At 41.9% G+C, this 27,354-nt stretch overlaps 1 long non-coding RNA gene across 1 annotated transcript in view; it reads right to left on the reverse strand.

Annotated features, from left to right (window-relative positions):
• Window positions 1-3,462: 3,462 nt before the first annotated feature.
• Window positions 3,463-27,354, reverse strand: part of LOC140914790 (uncharacterized) — a 30,332-nt gene continuing 6,440 nt past the window's right edge. Inside the window, exon 4 of the long non-coding RNA XR_012159992.1 lies at window positions 3,463-4,670. This is a non-coding gene — a long non-coding RNA (uncharacterized lncRNA). The remainder of the gene's footprint in view (window positions 4,671-27,354) is intronic.

A 27,354-nucleotide genomic window follows, 5' to 3' on the forward strand; every position in this document is an offset into this window, starting at 1 on the left:
GTGAAAAGTTTTTGGGGTTTTTTTGGTTTTTTTTTTTACAGCATCTCCAAAAAAATAACCATTTTCCAGGAGTTTTACAATTGTTGCTTATTGTTTAATAAAGAAAAAACAAACAGAACTGTAGTTAGCAACTAGTCTGTTTCTGTCATTCTTTACATTTCTTTAAGCTTGGCAATGAGAGAAATAAACACCATCTCCATTCTCAAAAATTCAGTTTCTGAAGAAAAAAAAAGTCTGTTTAATCCAACAAGATTTTAATGGATTAAACACATTTATTCCGGTGGTCAGTTTGTGTCAACTGGCAGAAAAAGCCCCAGGTCTTCTCAGGATAATGTATTTTGTAATTGAGAACTGTGGCAATCTGAAAAAGACTTTCTGAGAGTGAAAGAAAGATTGCTCCTTCCTCAATTACTGTGGGTATGCAGTGATCATATCTTACAGGCAAGAAGAGGCTTTATAAAAGCAGCAGCAAGAGCTGAGCAGGTGGCAGCAGGTGGGCGGGCAGCTCTCTGCTTCCATCCCAGTACCTTCCCACCCTGGGAACAACCGGGGGGGGGGACGACAACGGACAACGATGCAAAATTAAAAAAACCCAGAGCCATGTCCAAAGCTATGTCTGTCCAGCACTAACAGCGTGCCATCTGGACTAATGTCTGGCTGGCTTCACAAGAATCACAACAGTGAGGCAAAAGTCTTTTCAGTGAATAATCTTTTGCAATTTAGCAAAAAATCTCTCTCAACATATAACTAAAAGTATTTATTAGAAACTACTAGGGGTGGCAGAGGTAACCGTTAAAAGGATAATTTCATGCTTTGTGGAAATGTATAACACAGTCTAGGACTGTACAATGTTGACTCCAGATGACTGTTTATCTATTAGAAAAGCTTTATGACGCAGAATTTAAATACTATTGTATACACTATGTGGAACATTTCTGAAGGGAGCACAATATTTCAGTGGGTACTGGAGAGGTGCAATATATTTAATTTTTAAGATATTGAAATTTTGAAAAATATTTCTATAGTAATTAAGATGTAAATATGGACTTATTTAATGGAAAATTAATTCAATATATATGAGGAGAGAGTGATACACACACATGAACCCTCTGGTTATATACATAATGCATGCAAACACACAGTATATACAAGTGCCTAAAATTTATATAGAAAGGAAATGTTGCTACTTAGGAATATCTCCAAATAGGTAAAAGGAGTAAAAGGAGCTCAGAACAATTAAAATTAAAAGAAACAAAGATAATCTGTTCACCATCACCAAAAGATAATGTCTGCTGTTGATTATAAAGACCATGTTTAATTTTGGTATTTAATATAATTTCAGCATGTTTTTATTGCTCTCTTTAAAACAGAGATTCACAAATTTACAAGGAACATTTATTTTATTCTGTCTTTATGAAATATGCAGAACCTCAAAAATGTGTCACACTATGATTTATTCTGTGTATTTGATTTCAAGCTTGATTAAATTGTTACCAAGTACTTGTAAATTAGTAATTTTTCATTAGGGATTGAATACTGTATATTTGTCGAAAACTCTATACTAATTGGTTCCATTATGACTCCAAAACCCCATGTAGTTGTAAACAGTTGATTAATCCCTAGCAGAAACAATGACAATGAAATGAGGTTGAATAATCTGAAAACAATAGAATGCAATTGAACATTAATGGACTCCAGCATGACAGATGTTGAACACCGGCTGTTATGCACAGTTGCTCTGCTCTTAATATTCTGAATCCCAAATGGTCTTGATCATGGGTGGTGATGGGTAGTCCACATTATTCCATTATTAAAATGTCTACTGTGATTTCAATTTTTAAATAAACGTCTTGTTGACATTTCATCAGAATGTCTCACTTATTTTTTTCCTACGTGCATTGACCTATTCTCCCCACAGTCAAAAGAGTTCTACCCACTACATATTAAAATATTACTGTCCAAACAACGATTTGTGAGACATTGTTTTTGGTGCTTTTGTCTAAGAGAAAGAGTTGGAACAGTAACTTCCAGAAGACTTGTGCCTACCAACAAATGTAGTTAATTTGTACAGCTCACTACCTACATGAAAAAGGGGAGATCGGAGACTGGTAAATCAATTCTATTTTACTGCTTACTCGGCAAAAGAGAAATAGAAGACATGGATGAAGTTTTTCCTTCTGTATTTTTCACTTGCTCTCATACAGTTTGATTTCCCATATATTTTGGTCAGTCTCAGATATTGCTTATGTTGCCTTATTTCCCTTCCCTATTCAGTCCCCAACTTCAATTCATTTTGCAGGTATTTTATCCTTTGATCCAATTTTCTCAATAGTTTCTCAAGTGCTTCATAAGACCTTCCTGGGATTCATCTTCCAAAGGGTACATTACATCTATGTTCTAGACTGCCATAATACTGTGGTGGTAGAAGCCTTTAGAGATCTCTAGCTATAGCAGTCCCATCTGTGTCTCTTACATACAACTGTTTCCCAAGCACACTCTTTTAATCTTACTGAATAGAAAAGTATCATCTCAAATCAGCAAATTAGAAATACCGGAAAGAAATGCTGGATGTATTCAGTGAACCAGATTTCAACAACATACAAAGGACCAAAGTCTACTGTTAATTACTCAAGTGCAAATCCAAGATAACTGCACTGGCTTTTGCAGAGTTATTCTGGATTTATCCTTGCATAACTAAGAACAAAATTTTTCTTAAAATCTCATGTTTTTCTGTTGAAAACAGAAAAAACATAGCTAAGAATATTTCCTTCAGGCTATCTTGATCATGTGTGGTGATAAAAAAAAAAAGTCACCAATACTGACTGTACTGTTAAATAACCACGAATACTACAACTACAGAAATGTATCGCTAGTAACTAATGTGTAGTTGATATTTTTATTTTTCTGTTAAATATTATATTACTGTCAGTGTTTTCAGGATTTATCAGTGGCTCCTGAGTTATGGATTTGAGATGTCTTCAGCATGTGACTAAGATTTAAAGCAGTAAAAAGTATGTTAAAAATTACCTGCTGGATCTTAAAGTTAGTTACTGAATTGCCAATTATTATAACAGCTAACAAGAGGAATTTAAGGTCACCTACCTCTGTTACCATAGCAAATATGATTTAATCCTTTTTGTACTAGGATGCCTGGGACCAAGCTCTAATTTTAAAAGGAAGTGATGGGAGCCAAATAAAACTCATACCACTCAATAGCATTTCAGATGGAAACCTAGGAACTCACACATTACCTTCTCCAACGATATTAAGAATGGGATGTGTGAAACATCAATGACAACAGCTATTTTACCTGTTCTTTCAGGCTAGAACTAGCTCTTTTCCTTCCTCTCAGGTAGATCCCTTCCAAATACTTTTCCCAAATACTGTTCCCCTGGTGAAGTCTCTTGATCACTGCAGCAGGCTCAAAGGCAATTTATACTGCTTAATTGAAAGACTAGTGCCCTGTATACTGCTTAACTGATAGCAGGTGGATAACTACCAAAATATGGATCTCATTAAGGGACCAACTTCAGGTAATGTTTGACTCCGTTCAGAATAAAAGCTCAGGATGAGGAGCTTAGACCAGACTGGACAGCATAACTGATATAATATACCCAGGGAGTAAGGTACTTGTATGTTCTTTGGCTATACAAACAAACACAAATACTCAGGAAGCTGAGCAGAACTGTATTGAAATATGATAAAAATCCCTTGCAATAACTTTTTCCAGGGCATCTTTAACTTACCTATGCAAGACTTACTTTTCTACACACAGTTCTTCCAAAGCTTAATTTGCCGCAAGTGCTCTTAGGAGTAAGCTTCTCTGACTGTCCAGTAGTTTCACCAGTGAAAGCAAATTCCTGCAATCATGTTGATGGGACCTTTTTTTCTCTTTCTTACCAGGTCATCTCTTGCTGTTCCCCACTCACCCAGTCTTATTTCCTAAAGTGACACTGAGGGCCTGCCACCTGGAAGCCATAAAGAACAGCCTCCCCAATGGCCCAGGTTGGATTTATATCTCCCATTTCAGCTCTCTTTGAACAAAACACTCAATTTAACTTTGTTTTAAAACATGTTTCTAGAATACAAATATCACTATAGTCCTCAAACAACAATACTGAAAAAAGGACTCATACTTCCATGAACAGTTTGTGAACTTCCAATAGCCTGAAAGTTGCTTATCCAACCTGTTTGTTGAGTAATATGAACAATGAATTACACACACTGATATCAGAATTGGTTCATAAAGAGAAAAAAAGGGCTAGGTTAATTGGATAGTTTATTTTCTATGCTCATAGGATGGTTTTAAGGTACCTTTGAACTATTATGGTAGCACAAAGGAACCTTGGCATAGGCCATTGGAAGCCAAGAAATTGTTCAGAGTACTTAGCATTATGTAGCATGTTGTATGTACAACTCCCATTGTCTTCAGTTGCAGTCACGACAGCTCAGCAATTTAGCATATCTGGCCCCAGGTGTATCACATAGGAGAAACATGCAAATAGTGGCCACCTGTGAAAAGACTGATTTAAGAGACTTGCCCAGCATCACACAGGAACTTGATGGATACATAGCTAGAATCCAGTTCTCCACAGTAGCATTCGACTTCCTTAACCATAAAACCATCCTCTCTTCCTTCAGCCATCTGCTTCGTTCACACCTTCCAGCTTCTGCAACAAATGAGGCAGGGGTCTTACAAACAGCAGCGTCAGTCACTACACAACCCTAATTCATCCCCAGAGCATCATCATCCTGTGCACTGAATGAGGCAGGGAGCCTGTGGGAAAAACAGTATGTGATCATATAATTAAAGACTGCATTATAATACATAGGCATAAGGGAGCCAAAGTCAGCCTACATAGGCAGCCTTAATTCTGGCATTTTCTGACTTTTAAGTCCTTGACTTTGCAACCTTAATGACCTTTAACCACAGGATTTTAAATATAATTTTCAAGAAATTGAAATAACAGAAATTCCAGGTGGAGTCATACTGACTCCCATTTGAGTTTCCAGAAGACCACTTTAAATCTACAGCACAGACCTCTACCACTTGAACTAACACACTAAATAAAGAAGCAGTAGTAGGGTGTTATCCTCTGTGTGGACGAGCTATTAGAGGCAGAATGAGACCCACTTTGTTAGTGGGTTTCACAGCTATTTGCTCACAGAAGTGGAATGTTGAGACTCAGGAAGGACTCATGCATTGAATTCCAGGCTCAGTAGCGGAGTGTCCTCTAGTGGTTACAAATCCTTCTGATCCCATCTCATGGCCCCTGCCCTGCTCCTATTCAAATCCCCTTCCCTAGCTCCTGTCCCCCTCCCTCCCTGCTGCTCCACCTACACTCTCCAGCTCCTATAACCCTCTCTCCCTCTGCTTTTACCCTGTCCATTTTTTTACAACTCTGTGTCCCACTTACCTGTGTTACGAATTATACCCGATAGGTCACGCACAGTTCGAGTCTAGGCTGAGGCACACGAACAAAGTCCACAACTGCAGAGTTCCCAAAGATACTAAGTTTATTACTCTTGAGCGTGGTGCCCCCCTGCTAATCAGGAGGGGACCCCAAATGCAGGTTATACAGAGATTATGTACCTTTTAGCAAAGCATGTTGCCCTTGTGCATTGGAAACCTTAGCCAATAGACAAACCCTTCCCTTATCTACCACCTATCCCTGCTAAGTGCATCCCCCGTGCTAAACCATTATTTCAACTAGACAACATGGTCCTAAAGCAATGCACCAGTAGCCTTTCTTATCAGGATGGAAGGCTCACATCAGGGCCAGGAGGCAGGGAGTTAGGAACAGACAAAGAACAGAAACCAGGAGTCGATTCAGGCTGGAAACAAAGGGGGGGCGGGGTTTACAGGAATGCAGTATCTAAGGAACACTCCTCCTGGTGCATGATGTGTTTGCTTTTAGACAATGGTGGGCCCCAAACCAAAATGGAGTCACATATGCACATATGCTAACTTTTCCTTAACACTTGCAAGCGGAACATTGAAAGCACAGGGAAGACAGCTTCCCTGTTTTCAGTTGTTGTGCCCAGCCCCACAGCTTCTGGGAGAAGCAATTGCATAGAAAGGCCTGCTCATTCCTGGCAATCCCAGGTTGCTAGCATGCTCACTGCAGATGAGATCTTAGAAGCTGTGTTATCAGTTCTGTCTATAATACAAAACTACAAGGTAACATCCACAACCACTTCCCTCCCAGCAGCTATGAAACACCAACTTGAATTCAGCCACTCCCTTTCTTCTTCTACCCTTAGCACAGACAGTGAGAGCCTCTCACATATCATTTTTATCCAATATATGTTCCAGAAACAAGACCATCTCAAATCTACCACTGTGCAAAACATATATTATTTTCTTAAATTGCAAAAGTGATTCCCTGAATAATTTCTTAAAACTTTTTCTGAGGAACAAATATAAAAAAATGTTAGTTACCATTTGCATTAATAATTTAACCTGTCAAATGGATTATTTTTTTCAGATTTCATAAGGAAAATAATCCATTTCTATGCTACAACCTGGAGTGTATGTAAATCAATAATTTTTTTAACAAGTTAACGATGGAAATGTTGAAAGAGTTAAAAATTTCATCCTGATATAACATTACTCGGCCCATGGGGTTTATATCTTATTCCAACCCTCCTTTTTTTTTTTTTTTTTGCCTAATATAAACCTCAAATTTACCAAAATGCCTCCTATTGGTTTGCCTAATCCTACATTGTAGTCTCCAGCCTTATAGGTGACTATGGAGCAGTATCCCCCGATGGAAGGAGGGGCTTCGGAGTATCTCTGCTGATGGTGGATAGCACCAATTGTCCGAACTGCGGGTCAGCAGCAGAATGTTGTTCTAGGGCATAGTGTTTGGTAAATGTGTGTGCCGGGGCCCAGATAGCTGCCCTGCAAATGTCTAGAATGGGTACATTACTGAGAAATGCCACTGATGTGGATAGTGCTCTGGTGGAGTGCATATGAATCCCAGCTGGAGTTGGAATGTTGCTCTGATGATAGCACAGGTGGATACAGCCGGAAATCCACTTAAATAGTCTTTATTTGGAGATGACCTCACTCTTCATAGAATATCAGGGTTGGAAGGGACCTCAGGAGGTCATCTAGTCCAACCCCCTGCTCAAAGCAGAACCAATCCCCAACTAAATCATCCCAGCCAGGGCTTTGTCAAGCCTGACCTTAAAAATATCTAAGGAAGGCGATTCCACCACCTCCCTAGGTACGCATTCCAGTGTTTCACCACCCTCCTAGTGAAAAAGTTTTTCCTAATATCCAGCCTAAACCTCCCCCAATGCAACTTGAGACTATTACTCCTTGTCCTGTCATCAGCTACCACTGAGAACAGTCTAGATCCACCCTCTTTGGAACCCCCTTTCAGGTAGTTGAAAGCAGCTATCAAATCCCCCCTCATTCTTCTCTTCCGCAGACTAAACAATCCCAGTTCCCTCAGCTTCTCCTCATAAGTCATGTGTTCCAGTCCCCTAATAATTTTTGTTGCCCTCCGCTGGACTCTTTCCAATTTTTCCACATCCTTCTTGTAGCGTGCAGCCCAAAATCGGACACAGTACTCCAGATGAGGCCTCACCAATGTCGAATAGAATGGAACGATCACGTCCCTCGATCTGCTGGCAATGCCCCTACATATACATCCCAAAAGGCCATTGCCTTCTTGGCAACAAGGGCACACTGTTGACTCATATCCAGCTTCTTGTCCACTGTTACCCCTAGGTCCTTCTCTGCAGAACTGCTGCCTAGCCATTCGGTCCCTAGTCTGTAGCGGGGCATGGGATTCTTCCGTCCTAAGTGCAGGACTCTGCACTTGTCCTTGTTGAACCTCATCAGATTTCTTTTGGCCCAATCCTCTAATTTGTCTAGGGCCCTCTGTATCCTCTCCCTACCCTCCAGCGTATCTACCTCTCCTCCCAGTTTAGTGTCATCTGCAAACTTGCTGAGGGTGCAGTACACACCATCCTCCAGATCATTTATGAAGATATTGAACAAAACCGGCCCCAGGACTGACCCTTGGGGCACTCCACTTGATTCCGGCTGCCAACTAGACATGGAGCCATTGATCACTACCCGTTGAGCCCGACAATCCAGCCAACTTTCTATCCACCTTATCGTCCATTCATCCAGCCCATACTTCTTTAACTTGCTGACAAGAATACTGTGGGAGACCATGTCAAAAGCTTTGCTAAAGTCAAGGAACAACACGTCCACCGCTTTCCCTTCATCCACAGAGCCAGTTATCTCATCATAGAAGGCAATTAGATTAGTCAGGCATGACTTGCCCTTGGTGAATCCATGCTGACTCTTCCTGATCACTTTCCTCTCCTCTAAGTGCTTCAGAATTGATTCCTTGAGGACCTGGCTCCATGATTTTTCCAGGGACTGAGGTGAGGCTGACTGGCCTGTAGTTCTCTGGATCCTCTTCCGTCCCTTTTCAAAAATGGGCACTACATTAGCCTTTTTCCAGTTGTCTGGGAACCCCCCCCCCCCCCCCCGATCGCCATGAGTTTTCAAAGATAATGGCCAATTGCTCTGCAATCACATCCGCCAACTCCTTTCGCACTCTCTGATGCAGCGCATCCGGCCCCATGGACTTGTGCTCGTCCAGCTTTTCTAAATAGTCCTGAACCACTTCTTTCTCCACAGAGGGCTGGTCACCTCCTCCCCATGCTGTGTTGCCCAGTGCAGTAGTCTGGGAGCTGACCTTGTTCGTGAAGACAGAGGCAAAAAAAGCATTGAGTACATTAGCTTTTTCCATATCCTCTGTCACTAGGTTGCCTCCCTCATTCAGTAAGGGGCCCACACTTTCCTTGACTTTCTTCTTGTTGCTAACATACCTGAAGAAACCCTTCTTGTTACTCTTAACATCTCTTGCTAGCTGCAACTCCGTGTGTGATTTGGCCTTCCTGATTTCACTCCTGCATCCCCGAGCAATATTTTTATACGCTCGTGACTGATAGAAAGAGATGTGATGATTTTCTAAATGACTTTATTCTTTCTAGGTAGAAGGCCAGAGTTCTACAGACATTGAGAGTGTGAAGGGATGCCTCCCTGGCGTCGGCGTGGGGTTTTGGAATAAACACAGGTAAGTAAATCAGTTGGTTTAAATGAAATGTGGAGATGACTTTAGGTATAAATTTAGGGTGGGCTCTTAGGATCACTTTGTCTTTATGGAATATAGTATATGGCGGGTGTGCCATTAGGGCTCCTAGCTCCCCTACTCTTTTTGCTCAAGTGATCACGATAAAGGAAGGAGACCTTCATCAATACATGTAACAGTGAGCAAGTCGCAAGGGGTTCGAATGGTTTCCCCATGAGGTTAAGGTCCCATATAGGATAGGGTATTTCAGGAGGGTAGATGTTGGTCATGCCCTTTAAGAATCGTTTGGTTGTTGGATGGGCAAAGATTGTGGTTCCATCTACTTTATCACGTAGGGAGGTGATTGCTGCTAAGTGCATCTTTATAGAGCTATTGGAAAGGCCCACCTTTTTAAGGCCTACTATGTAGTCCAGGACTCTGGGTAGAGGGACAGAGTGGGGCAACATATGATGAGCCTCATATCAGGTGCAGAAGCGTACCCACTTATAAGCGTATGTTTTGCGTGTGCTCTGTTTGCAACTATTCAAGAGAATGTCTTTTACTTCCTCAGAGTAATCCTGGTCCAAGCTCATTAGCCATGGAATAACCAGGCCTTGAGGTGGAGAACTGCTAGGTCAGGGTGAATGATGCGACCAGCATCCTGTGTCAAGAGGTGAGCAAGCTGTGGAAGGGTTCAAGATGTGCTCACCGCCATCTGTGTTAGGCGTCTGTTCTTGTCCTGTCTGATTTTGTGTAACACACGGCTCAGTAGAGAAACTGCGGGGGGGACACGGAAGCGGTGCTTCCCATTTTATGAGGAGGGCATCGCCCAATGAATGATGTCCAAGCCCCACTCAGGAGCAATATTGAGGGCATTTCATATTGTGGGCTGTTGCAAATGAATCTACAGTTGAGAACCCCCACCAGGTTATGAGGGTCATATGGTCATGAGGGTAGGGTAGTCCATTTCCCAAGAGAAACTGAAGATTTCCTGGACAGACGTCAGGATATGCTTCTACAGGCACAATGTTGCAGGCCGCGCAACGGGGACAGGAGGACGATGAAGAAATTTGGCAGTGTGTGACCTCCAGAACAAGAAAGGGGAGCGTCCATGTACCAGCAGCGCAGATACAGGTAAGCAACCGTTTTCATGTTCTCTCCACAGGTACTAATGCGGATAGTGGACTAGATGATACATCTGAGGGAAGGGAACAGAAGGAGACTCTGCCGATTGGAAGGCATGAGATCCACTGTCCTAGGGATGGGGGTTCCACAACCACAGCTCCGCAGAGCAGGAGGCGGGTTGTGGTGGTCGGGGACTCTGTCATCTATCTGCCGCCCCGACCGGGAAAACCAAGAAGTCTGCTGCTTGCCAGGAGCTAGGATTCACGATGTGACGGAGAGACTGCCGAGACTCATCAAGCCCTCGGATCATTACCCCTTCCTGCTTCTCCACGTGGGCACCAATGATACAGCCAAGAATGACCCTGAGCGGATCACTGCGGACTATGTGGCTCTGGGAAGAAGGATAAAAGGAGTTTGAGGCGCAAGTGGTGTTTTCGTCCATCCTCCCCATAGAAGGAAAAGGCCTGGGTAGACACCGTCGAATCGTGGAAGTCAACAAATGGCTACGCAGGTGGTGTCGGAGAGAAGGCTTTGGATTCTTTGACCATGGGATGGTGTTCCAAGAAGGAGGAGTGCTAGGCAGAGACGGGCTCCACCTAACGAAGAGAGGGAAGAGCATCTTCGCAAGCAGGCTGGCTAACCTAGTGAGGAGGGCTTTAAACTAGATTCACCGGGGGAAGGAGACCAAAGCCCTGAGGTAAGTGGGATACCGGGAGAAAGCACGAGCAGGAGAACGCGAAAGCGGAGGGCTCCTGCCTCATACTAAGAAAGAAGGACAAACAGCAAGTTATCTCAAGTGCCTATACACAAATTCAAGAAGGGAAACACGCAGGGAGAATTGGAAGTCCTGGCACAGTCAAGGAATTATGATGTGATTGGAATAACAGAGACTTGGTGGGATAACTCACATGACTGGAGTACGGTCATGGATGGATATAAACTGTTCAGGAAGGACAGGCAGGGCAGAAAAGGTGGGGAAGCTGCATTGTATGTAAGAGAGCAGTATAACTGCTCAGAGCTCCGGTATAAAACTGCAGAAAAACCTGAGTGTCTCTGGACTAAGTTTAGAAGTGTGAGCAATAAGGGTGATGTCGTGGTGGGAGTCTGCTGTAGACCACCGGAACAGGGGGATGAGGTGGACGAGGCTTTCTTCCGGCAACTAATGGAAGTTACTAGATCGCAGACCCTGGTTCTCATGGGAGACTTCAATCACCCTGATATCTGCTGCGAAAGCAATACAGCGGTGCACAGACAATCCAGGAAGTTTTTGGAAAGGGTAGGGGGCAATTTCCTGGTACAAGTGATGGAGGAACCAACTAGGGGCAGAGCTCTTTTGACCTGCTGCTCACAAACTGGGAAAAATTAGTAGGGAAAGCAAAAGTGGATGGGAACCTGGGAGGCAGTGACCATGAGATGGTCGAGTTCAGGATCCTGACACAGAGAAGAAAGGAGAGCAGCAGAATACAGACCCTGGACTTCAGAAAAGCAGACTTTGACAACCTCAGGGATCTGATGGGCAGGATCCCCTGGGAGAATAACATAAGGGGGAAAGGAGTCCAGGAGAGCTGGCTATATTTTAAAGAATCCTTATTGAGGTTACAGGGACAAACCATCTCAAATGTGTAGAAAGAATAGTAAATATGGCAGGCAACCAGCTTGGCTTAACAGTGAAATTCTTGCTGATCTTAAACACAAAAAAAGCTTACAAGAAGTGGAAGATTGGACAAATGACCAGGGAAGAGTATAAAAATATTGCTCGGGCATGCAGGAGTGAAATCAGAAAGGCCAAATCACACACGGAGTTGCAGCTAGCAAGAGATGTTAAGAGTAACAAGAAGGGTTTCTTCAGGTATGTTAGCAACAAGAAGAAAGTCAAGGAAAGTGTAGGCCCCTTACTGAATGAGGGAGGCAACCTAGTGACAGAGGATGTGGAAAAAGCTAATGTACTCAATGCTTTTTTTGCCTCTGTTTTCAAGAACAAGGTCAGCTCCCAGACTGCTGCACTGGGCAGCACAGCATGGGGAGGAGGTGACCAGCCCTCTGTGGAGAAAGAAGTGGTTCAGGACTATTTAGAAAAGCTGGACGAGCACAAGTCCATGGGGCCGGATGCGCTGCATCAGAGAGTGCGAAAGGAGTTGGCGGATGTGATTGCAGAGCAATTGGCCATTATCTTTGAAAACTCATGGCGATCGGGGGGGGGGGTTCCCAGACAACTGGAAAAAGGCTAATGTAGTGCCCATTTTTGAAAAGGGAAGAAGGAGGATCCAGGGAACAACAGGCCAGTCAGCCTCACCTCAGTCCCTGGAAAAATCATGGAGCATGTCCTCAAGGAATCAATTCTGAAGCACTTAGAGGAGAGGAAAGTGATCAGGAAGAGTCAGCATGGATTCACCAAGGGCAAGTCATGCCTGACTAATCTAATTGCCTTCTATGATGAGATAACTGGCTCTGTGGATGAAGGGAAAGCGGTGGACGTGTTGTTCCTTGACTTTAGCAAAGCTTTTGACATGGTCTCCCACAGTATTCTTGTCAGCAAGTTAAAGAAGTATGGGCTGGATGAATGGACGATAAGGTGGATAGAAAGTTGGCTGGATTGTCGGGCTCAACGGGTAGTGATCAATGGCTCCATGTCTAGTTGGCAGCCGGTATCAAGTGGAATGCCCCAAGGGTCAGTCCTGGGGCCGGTTTTGTTCAATATCTTCATAAATGATCTGGAGGATGGTGTGTACTGCACCCTCAGCAAGTTTGCAGATGACACTAAACTGGGAGGAGAGGTAGATACGCTGGAGGGTAGGGAGAGGATACAGAGGGCCCTAGACAAATTAGAGGATTGGGCCAAAAGAAATCTGATGAGGTTCAACAAGGACAAGTGCAGAGTCCTGCACTTAGGACGGAAGAATCCCATGCCCCGCTACAGACTAGGGACCGAATGGCTAGGCAGCAGTTCTGCAGAGAAGGACCTAGGGGTAACAGTGGACAAGAAGCTGGATATGAGTCAACAGTGTGCCCTTGTTGCCAAGAAGGCAATGGCCTTTTGGGATGTATATGTAGGGGCATTGCCAGCAGATCGAGGGACGTGATCGTTCCATTCTATTCGACATTGGTGAGGCCTCATCTGGAGTACTGTGTCCGGTTTTGGGCCCCACGCTACAAGAAGGATGTGGAAAAATTGGAAAGCGTCCAGCAGAGGGAGCAACAAAAATTATTAGGGGTTTGGAACACATGACTTATGAGGAGAGGCTCAGGGAACTGGGGATGTTTAGTCTGCGGAAGAGAAGAATGAGGGGGGATTTGATAGCTGCTTTCAACTACCTGAAAGGGGGTTCCAAAGAGGGTGGATCTAGACTGTTCTCAGTGGTAGCTGATGACAGGACAAGGAGTAATAGTCTCAAGTTGCGTTGGGGGAGGTTTAGGTTGGATATTAGGAAAAACTTTTTCACTAGGAGGGTGGTGAAACACTGGAATGCGTTACCTAGGGAGGTGGTGGAATCGCCTTCCTTAGATATTTTTAAGGTCAGGCTTGACAAAGCCCTGGCTGGGATGATTTAGTTGGGGATTGGTCCTGCTTTGAGCAGGGGGTTGGACTAGATGACCTCCTGAGGTCCCTTCCAACACTGATATTCTATTATTTGTTCAATAAAAGATCTCATTTTACTAAACAGGTTGTAAGTGTAGTTAGCTAACAGAGCAGAGTAGTTTGCTATGTGAAATTGCAGTGAGGACGAGGAATAGGCTTTGCATCCAAAGAGGTGGAGCCTTTTCCAGTCTTTGTCATGAGGGGTGCTTTTGACTGGTGCTGCTTTCCCCTTCAGTTTACAGCCTCCACAACCAGTGAATTAGGAGCTGGACGTGTGAGTAAGAACTCGGCTCCTTTTGCTGGCACATAGGATTTCCTGTCCGAGCGTTTGCAGGACGGTGGGATAGTGGCAGGTGTCTGCCATATTGTCTTTGCAGGGTCCATGATGGCTGAATTAATGGGCAGGGCTATCTTCGCTGACGGGGATGCCTGCAGGATGTCAGTAAATTTGTGCTGGGTCTCTGGCAGCTCTGCTGAAGAGATATCAAGGGATTCTACCAGTCTTTTAAATAAGTCTTGGAAGGATTTAAAGTTGTCACCTGTAGTGGGAGGCAGTGGCATAATTGTTTCATCCTAGGATGAGGACGAAATATGAGTGGGCGGCAGTGTATCACCTAAAGGGGCCTCTTCGGGCTCCTCTCCCTTTTCCTCCTGGTCTTCTGATGGCGGTGGTCCCCTCGGTGATGGGGACTGAGTAGTCCTAGGTGCTGGAGGGTTGGGCGGTATACGAGTTTGAGCCCTATAAATTGCCGATAGGTCCCATTATGGCCAAGCGGATGGAATACCAATGGGCAGGGGCATCCATGGTAGTGTCTGCCAGTTGTGCCCTTGCATGGGTGGTTGCTGGTGTGAGGGTCCAGGTTTCGGGGAGGAATGGCGAGGGGTGAAAAGACTTAAGTCATCCCCTTCCTCATCATCGCTAGAGAGTGGTGGTGCAGATCTAGCAGGAGTGCCTATTCGGCTTGGTCCTGGCCTGATTGGGGTGTTGTCGGTACCGAACAAAGGGGTTGCCAGCGTGGAGGAGATTGCCAGCTCCGCCTGACTGGTAAAGAGCTGCAGTACTGGGAAACTCGGTGCCATGGATTGCAGCATGGTATGCTCTGACAGTGCCGAGGTCTTGCTAGGCTGTGTATATGCAGCAGATGGCACCATTACACTAGTCGGTGCCAAGGCGTTCTTAGGACTGTCAGTGCTGAGCTAGGGAGCTTAGCTTTTGCCCATGCACCTGAATGAGAGCCTGGCCGCGTCAGTGCCTTGGCTCCTCGGGACATCGCGGTACCAGATGTTCCTGGTGCCTCTCAGTCCGAGGTTCTCGATGCTATCGGTACCAGGGCAGATTTTTCACCAGGAGACCGCTTCTTTTTTGTGGGGGGGCGGGGGGGAATCTCTTTGTGGCGATGACTGCGACTGATGTTTGGTCGCCTTCTTAGGTGCAGGGTCCTTTGACACAGTTTATGCGGAATCCTTGTCTGAGGCTGTCGCCAGAGACTGTTGGCCAGGAGGAGTCCTGGACTCTGGGTCAGAGGCTGGCCGGAGGGATTTTTCCATCATTAGGAATTGTAGTTGGAGGTCCCTGGCTGTCAGTGTCCCGGTAGATATTTTTTTTGCAGTGTGGACACTTCTGAGATACGTGGGTTTCCCCAAGACAGTGGATGCACAGAGCGTGACCATCCGATACAGGAATTGATATCCTGAAGGTTAAGCACCGTTTAAATCCGGGGGAACCAGGCATGGCTGAGAAGGTTTGGAGTTCAGTCACCATTGGCGGAGCGCTGCTGTGCAGGGTGAGTGGGGGGAGAGGGACGGGGGATGAAGAAAATAAGGGTTTTGTTGGGTTTTGGGGTTTTTTTTAAAACGGGTAAATAAGGATGGGAAGTGGGGAAGATGAGAAAGAGAACAAATAAAAGTGAAGATTAAGCAATATACGAGTTGGATGGAGCGCTGCTGTCATTCCGACCTGAGCCAAAGGCAGTAGAGAAGGAACTGAGGGACTGTTGGCAGCGCATGCTAAGTAGCCGCTTGGAGTGGCACTGCTACTACAAATCTCCCACTACAAGCATAGGGCGCCAAGACACCTAAATTGAATTTCCATAGGGATGCTCCTTGAAGAAGAACCAAGAATTCAGTGATTAGAGAATTCTCCTGAGAGATACGACTTGAACAAGGGGTCTCTTTTCTCCCTTTCTGGCAGAGGGGTTGGAATTGAATCTTGGTTTCCCACATCCCAGATGAGTGCTCTAAAACTGGGCTAAAAGTTATAATGGGGGCATCTCTTCCTCCCGATTTTGAATGGGACCCAGGCCAGTAGGCAGCCTTGGAGCAATCCTGAAACCAGGTGTTCACTTTCCTGATCTACAAGTTGTGCTCAGAGCACATCTAGCTCCACATAAAATGGCAGGGGAGGCACAACCTACCTTATCTCCTTTAACCCAGTTCTTAAGCATTTACATTGGATGTGCAAGAACCTGGTTCAATTCCTCCTTCTGCCTGATGTGGAGAAGAGATGTGAAAAGGGGTTTCTCACCTCTCAGGTGGGTGCTGTAACTACTGGACTGTGGGATTTTCTGATGTGGGTCTCTCTTGTTCAAGCCATTCCACTTTGTATTAAATAATTAAATATTAATTGGAGCAGAAAAAGAGTGAGAATGACTCCATAGCCTAGTTATTAGGACACCATCATAGGACCTAATCACATCAGCCACACCATAAGAGAGTCATTCACCTGTACATCTACCAATATGATATATGCCATCATGTGCTGACAAGTACTGTCATGTGCTTCCTTGTACATTGGCCAAACTGGACAATCTCTACACAAAAGAATAAATGGACACAAATCAGACGTCAAGAATTATAACATTCAAAAACCAGTCGGAGAACACTTCAAACTCCCTGGTCACTCAATTTCAGACCTAAAAGTCACAATTCTCCGACAAAAAAAATCTTCAAAAACAGACTCCAACGAGAAACTGCTAGAACTGGAATTAATTTGCAAACTGGACACTATTAAATTAGGCTTGAATAAAGACTGGGAGTGGATGGGTCATTACACAAAGTAAAAACTATTTCCCCATGCTAATTTTTCCCTTTACTGTTACTCACGCCTTCTTGTCAACTGTTTGAAATGGGCCATTCTGATTATCACTACAAAAGTTTTTTTTTCTCCTGTTGATAATAGCCCACCTTAATTGATTGGTTTGGTCTCGTTACTTTTGGTATGGCAACACCCATTTTTTCATGTTCTCTGTGTATATATATCTTCCTACTGTATTTTCCACTGCATGCATCCAATGAAGTGGGTTTTAGCTCATGAAAGCTTACGGACAGATAAATTTATTAGTCTCTAAGGTGCCACAAATACTCCTAATTTTTTATTAATACAGCACTAATTTGAGAATTTAAATGCACAAAATCAAGGACTAATGGAACTCTCACTTATATTTTAAAATCTACACTAACAATCAGTCATCCAGAATATATCATCATTGTATGTGACTGTGACTGAGTTGATGTTGCCACGGAAACACTACACTAGTCTACATTAGCTAAGGACCTGGATTTATAGTTTTTGAATCTTGACTTTTGTAAAGTTAAATCCTCAGCCTCAGTGTTTTATTAACATCATTAACAGAGTTTAATACACACTGGAATTGGATTACAATTAAATCTCCTATATATAACCAATTAGAAAGAAATCTCCAAATTGTCAAAGAACGAATAAACTTAACAAATGGCACAGTTTAACGCTGACAGAAAAAACAAATCATGACCAAACTGTGCAATGCAACTTACTGACAGAAACACGGAGATGTAAAACCATAATGGAGAATGATGTCAAAGGATGCTATAAGATTTTTTTTTTTTTATAGATTCAGGAGGAGTTATTTTCTTGTGCAAACAGCCATAAAATTACAGCCCACCCCCTGTTTCTCATTGATTTCCAATTGCCACAGTTTGCCAGATGCTGTTTGGTCTAAGTGCTGCCTTGACCTCCACTAGTGACGCTGGCCCCCTTTTGCTTTGTTGCACGGTATTTTCCCAGCAGGGAAGTCCCACCCCACTAATATTTGCTGTTGCAACTTTTGCTGGAGGCTTATAGGTTACCCATATGTTGTAGTATAAGGGCCAGCCTGACTGGAATTAACTCAGAAGTGGCGTCCAGCGTTGTGGCTGGAGCTGTCCCAGAAGAGATTATAAATGGCCCCAAACTAATTAAATATTTTGTCTCCTGCTGGTAAACAAAAAGGACTGAGGGCAAAAACATAAAAATGCCTGATTTAACTAGGATCTGTAAGTAGCTTCACAAAGGCAACCCTGAAGTCAGCGATGCATGCTTTAAAAGCCTCTAATGGGTCAAAGCAGTTACATAAATGAGACATTTAGTTTATTTTTCTTAGGTATAGGTACTCAAATCAGTGTCCAGAGTATTTCATACTAAGATTGGTGGGGGTGGGAATCAAGCTATCTGTATTTAACTTGAAAACTTACTTAATTTTCATTTTTACAAATGAAAACAGCCAAAAGACAAAATACGATTCTTCCATAAAGAAATACAAACTGAGGAAAATTACTGTATTTTCAGCAATGTCTGGAGGATTTGTGGCTAAATTGTCAAAGTGGTGTTTCATAAGGCTGAAATTAAAGGAGCCTTTTTTAAAAAGTCATAATTTTAAAAATCTTTGTTTTCACTCAAATGCCTCCCTGAATGTGGCAAAAACAAAACAGCTCATGTTACCTAGATTATGGCTTAAGGGTCTTTGACATTCAGCATTAAGATGTATTTTATTCAATTTTCTCAATAAAAAAACAACAATGTGATAGAGTTTTAAAGGCTGGGATCCATTATAGGACTTAGGCACTGCAACACAGAGTGACAGCACTTAACTTTGAGGTGCCTAGAAAATAACAGGAACAACACCGAGATCCACAACTCCAAGTTAGGCGCCTACAATGAATGGGAAGAGACAGGCGCCTAAGAATGCCATCTCCAAAAGTGAGCATAGTAGGTTGTTCCTTACCTAAGCCAGTCAATGAGAGATGCCAAGAGGGCTGAATGTCTGTATTTAACATTAAATTAATTTAGACAGACCATGTTATGTTTCTAAATATTAAGCTATCACTTAATCTTAAGAATATTCTATTTAGAGGTATGTTTTAGGATGTTAGGTGAAAAATTACTGATGAGAGTTCTACAGCTAATTAGTTGTTTCAAGCTCTAATTTTGCAAAGACTTAGATGTGTGTAGTCCACTGAACTTAATATGACTATTCTTGTGCACAAATTTAAGCATGTGTAAGTTTTTTCAGGACTGGGACCTCAATTTTGCAATTCTCACAGTGTTAATGAAGATAGTGCTTTGTTAATAACAGCAGTGCATTAGCCTTTTCAGGGAGTGAATGAGTTACATTATTCTACCAACTGTACGCCCATTTTGAAGTACTCTGTCTTGTGGACTTTATTTCAAAAACCAGAGAGTAAGTACATTTTGGTCTTTTGTCTTATTTGCTGCAATTTGCAAAGACGGTTAGGAATTGGGTGAAAAGATAAAAAGATATGTGGAAACAAGACGGCTGGCTAAAGAGAAAAAAACATATACAACACTTCCCTTTTATGTTACTCCATCACCACATTTTGACATTGTAATTAGAGTAACTGCTATGCAAATTAAGTCATCCACACTGTTTAACTTATAGCTTATGCAGTTGGTTGTGAGAACTGCTGCAGTTTTAACTAAAGATCTCCAAAATTAAAAGGGAACATTAAAAACGTTTCTATGGCTATATAGCTATAAATTTCTATAGCTATAATGCTTTTTTGCTGGGACCCCCTTTGAAAATATTTCATGCTGTGACGACCCCCACACATGTACCATGCTACCCTTACTTCTGTGCTGCTGCTGGCAGTACTGCCTTCAGAGCTGGGTGCCCAAACAGCAGCTGCTGCTCTTGCAAATCCCCTACAATACTCTTGCAACCCTCTTTTGGGTCGGAACCCTCAGTTTGAGAAATGCTGCTATAGTGGTTTGTATTTTTCCCTAGACACTTTCATGCACAGCTGCTCATTGTCCTATTGGACAGCAGAATGCCACAGCTTTTTACTCAGGACATGCAGGTGAATGAAAGACAGTTGAATGGATTTTAAGCAGAAGCCTGCAACTTAACACTGCATGGGGCAGTATATGCCCACTCCATTTCACATACCAGGCACTTAACTAATTCCAATGGGGGGTTTCAGGACTACCCAGAACCAATAATTCAAGCTGATCCCTGAGCTTACTCTCCAGGACTTAGCTCACTTATGAGTCTTCTAACCCTCCCCCTCACAGGTAGAAAGTACCAATGGGGGACCTTGTTCTGTGAAGAGTTCAGGCCTCCCCTTGTCTTTACCAACACGAAGTCCACCTACAAAATCCCAGATCTCATTTACTTCTGGGAACTGGCCCTTTTAGCCTTTATCTCCAATGAACACCAACTGAAAGTTGTGACAAACTACATAGACTCTATTTTCTTTTAATATTAGACTTCTGAATCCTAGTCTTCTATACCCCTTCTGAGCCTCCAGAATGCTTCAGGAAAGATGAAAAAACCACCAGCTTCAGCCAATTTGGCCCAACTGGAAAAATTCCTTTCTAATTCCAAAAAGAGACAATTAGTCAGACCCCCATCATCCTAGTTAGTCAGTCATTTTTCTACGTTTTATTACTTTAGACATATCAGGAATGTCACATTGTGCTTTCTCTCTTAATAGTGGAGGTCTCTTGGAGAATCCAGAGATATGATTTGGGAATTTTCTAAGCCCCTAATTAAAGGAGTTATTAAAATTTAAGACAAAAAGCTTTTCTTACTACTATATGTTCAGGCACTTGGGTTAAATAGATTTTAAACAAACAAAAAATTTTAAAACATTCCAAAAAACTTTTCTTTCTCAGTTAATCAAGTTTCTCTTGGTATCTGTCATAAACCAATCTCTTTTCTTCAATTGTCCATACACAAGATCTGAATTTCTAATGTAAAAAATACAGCAGGCCTTACTTATACACCATACAGAAGCAAAAGCAACAAAGAACATACTAAATTATTTTCTTTATAGGTCACCTTAAAGGATGAAGACACAAGTGTTTGAATTTGGTAACAATAACTACTTTTTTATGATTAAGATCAACTGAAAACTGTGACTCACATAGTTATGTATAGGTTATAGGTTAGGTTTCAGCCCTAGCTCCAGGGATCAGTGACAATGTTAGAGACAAACATCAGGCAAACCCCCAAGGCTCAGGAGGTGTGCTCTGCACCATCAAATAGCCACGAATCCAGGCTTTGTAATAGAGCCTGCCTAATCCACCTTACAAAACCATAACAAAACCCAATGGCTGGAAGTAGAATCTAGAAAACTTAAAGCTGGAAATAAAGCACAAATTTTTGAAAGTGAATGTAATTAGCCATTGGAACAATTTCTCAAAGGATGTGATGGATTTTCTATTAAGTAAAAAGTCTTTAAATCAAGATTGGATATTTTTCTAAAGTATAAATTCTACTTCAACCACAAGTTATTGGCCTCAATTCAGGAATTACTTGATTTAATACTATGGCCTGTGTTTGGATTAGATGGTCACAGTCATCCCTTATAAATCTATGCATCTATGTAATGCACCACAGACTACTAAAGCTATATGGGAATCCAGAACGGATCCAGTAAATCCTGAGAATGCAAACAATTTTGACAAAAATTAGATGCAGACCAAAGCCTTCATTTACACCTTCAAATGCTTCTTTCTTCCTACAAGCTTCACCTCTATTTTTTCTCAGTGGAATGGCAGCCAGTTCACTTTCATCCATATCCCTATCTCTATCAAACACTTAGAGAATAATGACATCATAGAATCCAGGTTCAATGTAAAGAAGACATAAAGCTGAATATCATTAACATGTTGACGACACTGCATCCCAAAGCACACCACCATCTTCCTCAGTGGTTTCCTATGAATATTGAACGAGACAGGTGACAATATGGAAACAAAGAATTATACAAATGTAGGTCTGGAAGGGACCTCACCTACTCCAGCTCCCTGCACTAAGACAGGAACAAGTATAAAAGTACATAACATGAAGGACTCCACATCTGAAGGCCTTTGGGAAAGACAAGCAAATATCTATATTATAAATAATCATTTTTTCTAGATTGTAATTAATGAATTTTATAAAAAGCCATTATATTTTAACCAAGCTGCACCATCTTCTAGTTGTGCAAGGCCCTTGCATGGGTGCACAGGGGGAGGAGGGCAAAAGGAGCCTTGCAAAGAGGAGGCATAATCAGTCCCTCCTCTCAGGGGACAGCAGAGACTGCTCCCTCCTATAGCTCCAAGAGGTGCAAGACACCTCAAAGGGGATGGGGAAGGAGAGAAAGAAGATGGAGCCATGGTCTCTCTACCACTTTGAACTGGCCAGAAGAGATGGCCAGGTGAAGGGATGGGATCACACTGCACCATTCTAGAGGATGTAGAGAGGGCGCATGGCTCCACCAAATCTTCCTTGACCCTCTCCACAATCTTAGAGAATGATGGACTCTGCACACTCCCCCATGTGTCTGGGAATTCTGGCAAGGGTTTTGTCTCCTGAGGTACATCTCCTCGGAGAGCTCTCCCTGAGACAACATAACTGCACCACCCCTCAGTCAGACCTGTGTCTTGATGACACAGTTGATCCTTTGTTAGCAAATGTTAAAAAGAAAGAAAGTACTAATTAATTGGTCTTCTGGTTGGAACTAATTCAAAAGGTGTCTTGAAATATCCTGGGATACAACATACTCTGCTTTCCAGAGAATCAATCAGTCTAAGATTGATGAAGGGCTGCTAAGGTCAGGTGTGCAAACACAGAACCATCTGCAAATTCTCCTGGGCTGGTACCTGCAGTGATGCAATTTTACAAGAGCAGGTGTTTGCTTTTAATTTACATCTTGTTTTTCTGCTGAAATTGTTATTTTACTGAGCAAGAGTCTTCAGTTTCTTATTAAATGTAATATATTGTATATTGTTGCTATTAAATATTTTAGTTATGTCACATAGTTTTTCATAGTTGTAATAAACAGATTTCTTAAAAATATAAACCCAGATGTAACAGAAGAGATGTTTGTGTTAAACACGCAAGTCAATCACACATTTCTTCAGGAAGTTGATATCCAGAGTATTTTTCAGAGCATTGCCTCTTCACTTTCAAAAAAGAGGCATTTGTTCTGAATGGAAACAATATAAGTGGTAGCCATTTCTTCTGAATTTGCTCAACTGCAATGCTCATTATCATTAAGATTATTTATTTCTGTTAGTGCCCCCAGGAGGAAGCTTTTATGAAGAAAAATGATTGACAAAATACAGACCAGACAAAATCAAAAAGTCCAAATCTAACCCCACCCATTGTGAATTAGAAGGGTTTTGGTTTCAGGGATCTGGAATCAGACAAATCCCTTTGTTTTGGGTCCAAAGCAGAAATAAAACCGCGAAGGACCTGATTTTGATTGCAGATTCAGGTCTCTGACCTTCTGTCATCTCTACCGAGGCCCTGCTGCCAGCTCTAGGTAGTCTAATATCTAGAGGCCAGATCCTTAGCTGGTGTAAATTGTTATAATTCCATTCACTTCAGCTGAGCTATGACAATTTGCAGACATTGAGGATCTTGCCTTAGATATTTAAACCACACTCGTCACCATATAATCTCTATGTGAGCATGGTATCTGAGCTCCATCCAGGTTATGCTTCTCCTCACCACCCCAGAGTCATAGTTATTCCTGTCTCCTCCAAATCTCTGCGTCCCAATAATCCCCCAGGAGAAGCCACGCCTTGGATCGTGCCATGCATTTGCTTAATTTAATTTTACCTACTTCATAGTTTTATGCAGCACAATAATTATTCATAGGAAAAACAACATTTTAGTTTGATAATGTCACAAGTGAGACAGGGAAACCTGAAAAGTGTAACATCCTGCACAAGCCTATAACACAGATCATGAAGCCAAGAAAAGAAGAGGTCTGGTTTTATCAGTTAATAAGGCAAAACACCTAAAGCTTTGCCAAGAAAAAACACAATGTCCCAAAAGCTAATCTCTCGCTAAAAAAAGCTTCGAAATATCTGTGTGATATGTCAGGTTCAGGTTCCCTTTTGAAACAGATTAATGAGATTTTCTAATGCTGAAGATAACTTTTGTATCAAAACAAAATTAAAAGTTACAAAGACAAATCAACATAATGCTCATCTTTTCTTTCGCTTACAGGGTCCCAATCTATAATCTAAAAATAAAAACTCAGTGAAGTCAAAGGGAGTTTTTCCTGTGTAATGACTGGTGCATAAGACAACAGCTCAAGTTCAGAACTGATGCATGCACGTGCTGTTTTGCTGTGGTTGATCATATTTAAATGCCATCACATATTTAAATGCCATCACAGCAATGCCACTGAATCCTTAAAAAAAAAGAAAGAAAGAAAAAATCAAGGGTTTGGAATAATATCTGTGTCTGAATGAAGACACCATGTTGTAAAGCCAACCTTTTACTTCAAATGACTCATCTATAAAAATTCACCTTTGTCCATCCTGTAGTAGATATTAAAGCTAAAATGTTCAAAAATGGGCTCTGATTTGGAGTTGTCTCCATTTCATGGTGACCAATTTGAAGCAACTCATCTTAACGTGTTTGAAGTTGGCCACGCAAAAAAATGAGGCACTGGAAAAAAAAAGGGGGCCCTTTTGAAAACTTTGGCTCTCCTATTTGTGGGGCTTTCATCAGATCCTACAGGCTTTCACAATTTTATATAACTTTCAAATAACCCTTTCCAGTCTGTTCATATCAGCAGGAGGGAACAACCATTCAATCAGTGTTCTCTTTCAGACTTCTCTAATATACAAAGATATTTTCATTTTCATTATTTTTACTTTCCAAAATCTTATGAAACATACACATTTTCTGACTGTTGTACAGAAAATGTTTAGGGAATAAAATGAAAACTTAGAACAATTATATTTTGTTTCATATTTTTCTTTACAAACCTGAGAATGAGTTAAAGGCCAGCTCCTACAAAAAGCACTTCAGAACTCTGACTTGCAAGCTGCCTTGTCTTGGAGATGTCTCGGTTGTTAATTGAACTAATTCAATTTTTACCTGCTCTGGTGTCAACCTTAATTTTCATTCAGTTTCAATTTTGTATCCCTGGGAAGCTTCTCTCTGGTTCTGGCATGTTTCCCTGTCACTCACTGATGAACACTGAGACAAAGAAATTGTTTAGTTTCCCAGCAATATCTGCCTCATCTGTTGCTAAGCTTCCCTCACTATCCCTCATGGAGCACATGGTCTCCGTCTCAGTGACCTCTTGCTGTGTGGAGATTTGCAAAATCTGGCATTGCTTTTATTTGCAACTTCTAAAATTATCTTTTTAATTTTAGTCTTGACTTTATGTATGTTTTTCGGTTTATGCTCGCCTACACGACAAAGAACTGTAACAAAGGATTTTCATGAGCACATTAAGTAAACCAGTTAAATTGCTTATTTTATGCACTATTGGTTCTCTCTATTGTCTTACATTCTTTTCTGTAGTTTAGCTTCTCCTATAGTAGTAACCATATTGATTTATGTCTCTTACTCTTTTTCAACTTTGTTTCCTTCCTATATGTCATTTCTGAGCTGTGCTCTTGCAGCAGTGCAGGTCAAGAAAGTTATGGAAGCAAAAGTGGATTTAAGCCACATATGTATCTTTTGAATTCTTGGCCTACCCAGGGACTTATTTTAAGTTATGGTGGCTTTGAATGGCCTTCTGTGGATGCTCTCATGACCCAGAATATACAGACACACCCACTCCCTGCCCAACATGCTTCAGCTGACCATAGTCATTCCATCAGCACATCCCTGTGCCAGGGACTGTATAAAGCAAGCAGCATAGGCCTGTTCCACTAGTCCTATGCCATCCTGGGAATCAGAGTTATTCCCCAGAAGTCCCCTCAACAACTATGTGGTCCCTCTGTATGAGGTGAATGAACATAAAGGAGCCACAGTGGAGCCCAAAATGGGGACCACTGCATTTTTCCCCGCTTCCTCCTCAGAGAGTCTTCCATTTAATTCAATTATCAGTTAATTAAACCCACCATTTAATTTGATCAAACCTCGGAAATTAAATCCTTTGTATTAAAAATAATATAAATTACACACTTTATTTATTTTGATTAATTGTGGTCACTTTCGGCAGGTAGTACTAGACAATTCCACCATTCAAAGTAGTTGCTTTAAAAGTAAATTGACATTTAATTAACAAAGGCCAACGGTCTGAATAAAACAAGATTCCAGGCCCAGGGAAAACCCATAAATGATGTCTAAAACAAAACATTGCAGCATTCAGACACTGTTATTGATGTTTTAAGGACACAACGCAACCTGTGATGTGCACTCTGAAGATCAAATGGATAAAATCAACCATTTAATTTTAATCAAGCTGACTGGAATGCAATTTATTCATTTCAAGAGGAAGTAGGGTGACGAGGTAGCAGGTGTGAAAAATCAGGACATGGCGAGGGGGCAATATCGGGACTGTCCTGATAATATTGGGACATCTGGTCACCCTATGAGGAAGACACATATTTTTTGTATTCCTTGCAGCACACCTTTGGGTTTTTCCTTCTGTATCCTTTCCATTTGTTTCAATTCCTAAAACTCGGTTCAAATATATTTTGCTAATATTTGCTTTACCAAGGTTTAAACACATCTATGGTTCCCTTTCTGAGGGCTCACGCACACTTGTTCTAATTTCAATCCTAATAAAGGCCTCAGTCCTACAATGTGCTGAGGTCATTCAGCACCTTGACGACTGGGCACAAGGTTATGAGCACTGTTTCCAAAATGGCTATCCACTTTTACAGTTAACAAGACTTCTTCGCTATTTAAAGTGAACAAGGACACAGACTATAAACAATTTGTTTTGGGGCTGTGCACATGAGAGAGAGAAGCCAGGCAGAATGTGGGCTAGAAAGAGTGCCTACTGAATTTGGCCTAAAGATCAATTTCCATTTTTTGCTGACCAAAAATCTGTAATGTATTAAACAATTCTTGGTGGTTAATTAGCATCGCCAAGTCAACAACATAATATTTCATGGAAAATAAAGTTTGTTGTTCAGAAAATATGTGCTCTTATTCTTGCCCTTCTCAGCAGCCTGGTTTGTTTCACATATGGTTGGTTGCATGTTTAATTAGTGACTTTCTGTAAGTGTCTGCAATTAGCACAGTGATGATTAATAAAATAACCCCTTTAAAGCTCCATTTAGCCAGCAGAACTGCACAATCAGGTATAATTAATTCATCATTAATAAATCATGGCTGATTAACTAATCTGTTGATTACAAACACATTACTGCACAGCGTCCCACCTGAGCTCTGGTGATTTTTCTACACTAAACAGAAATGGAGACTAAGAAGAAATAAACTACAAAAAATCTGCATTAAACAGCAAGTATATTGGTTTGGTCAGGAAGATTTAGATAGGAGACATATTAAAAAGTTACTGGGCTTTGTAGATTATTAGCCCCCT

This window comes from Lepidochelys kempii, chromosome 7 (genome assembly GCF_965140265.1).
Source record: "Lepidochelys kempii isolate rLepKem1 chromosome 7, rLepKem1.hap2, whole genome shotgun sequence".
Taxonomy (NCBI): domain Eukaryota; kingdom Metazoa; phylum Chordata; order Testudines; family Cheloniidae; genus Lepidochelys; species Lepidochelys kempii.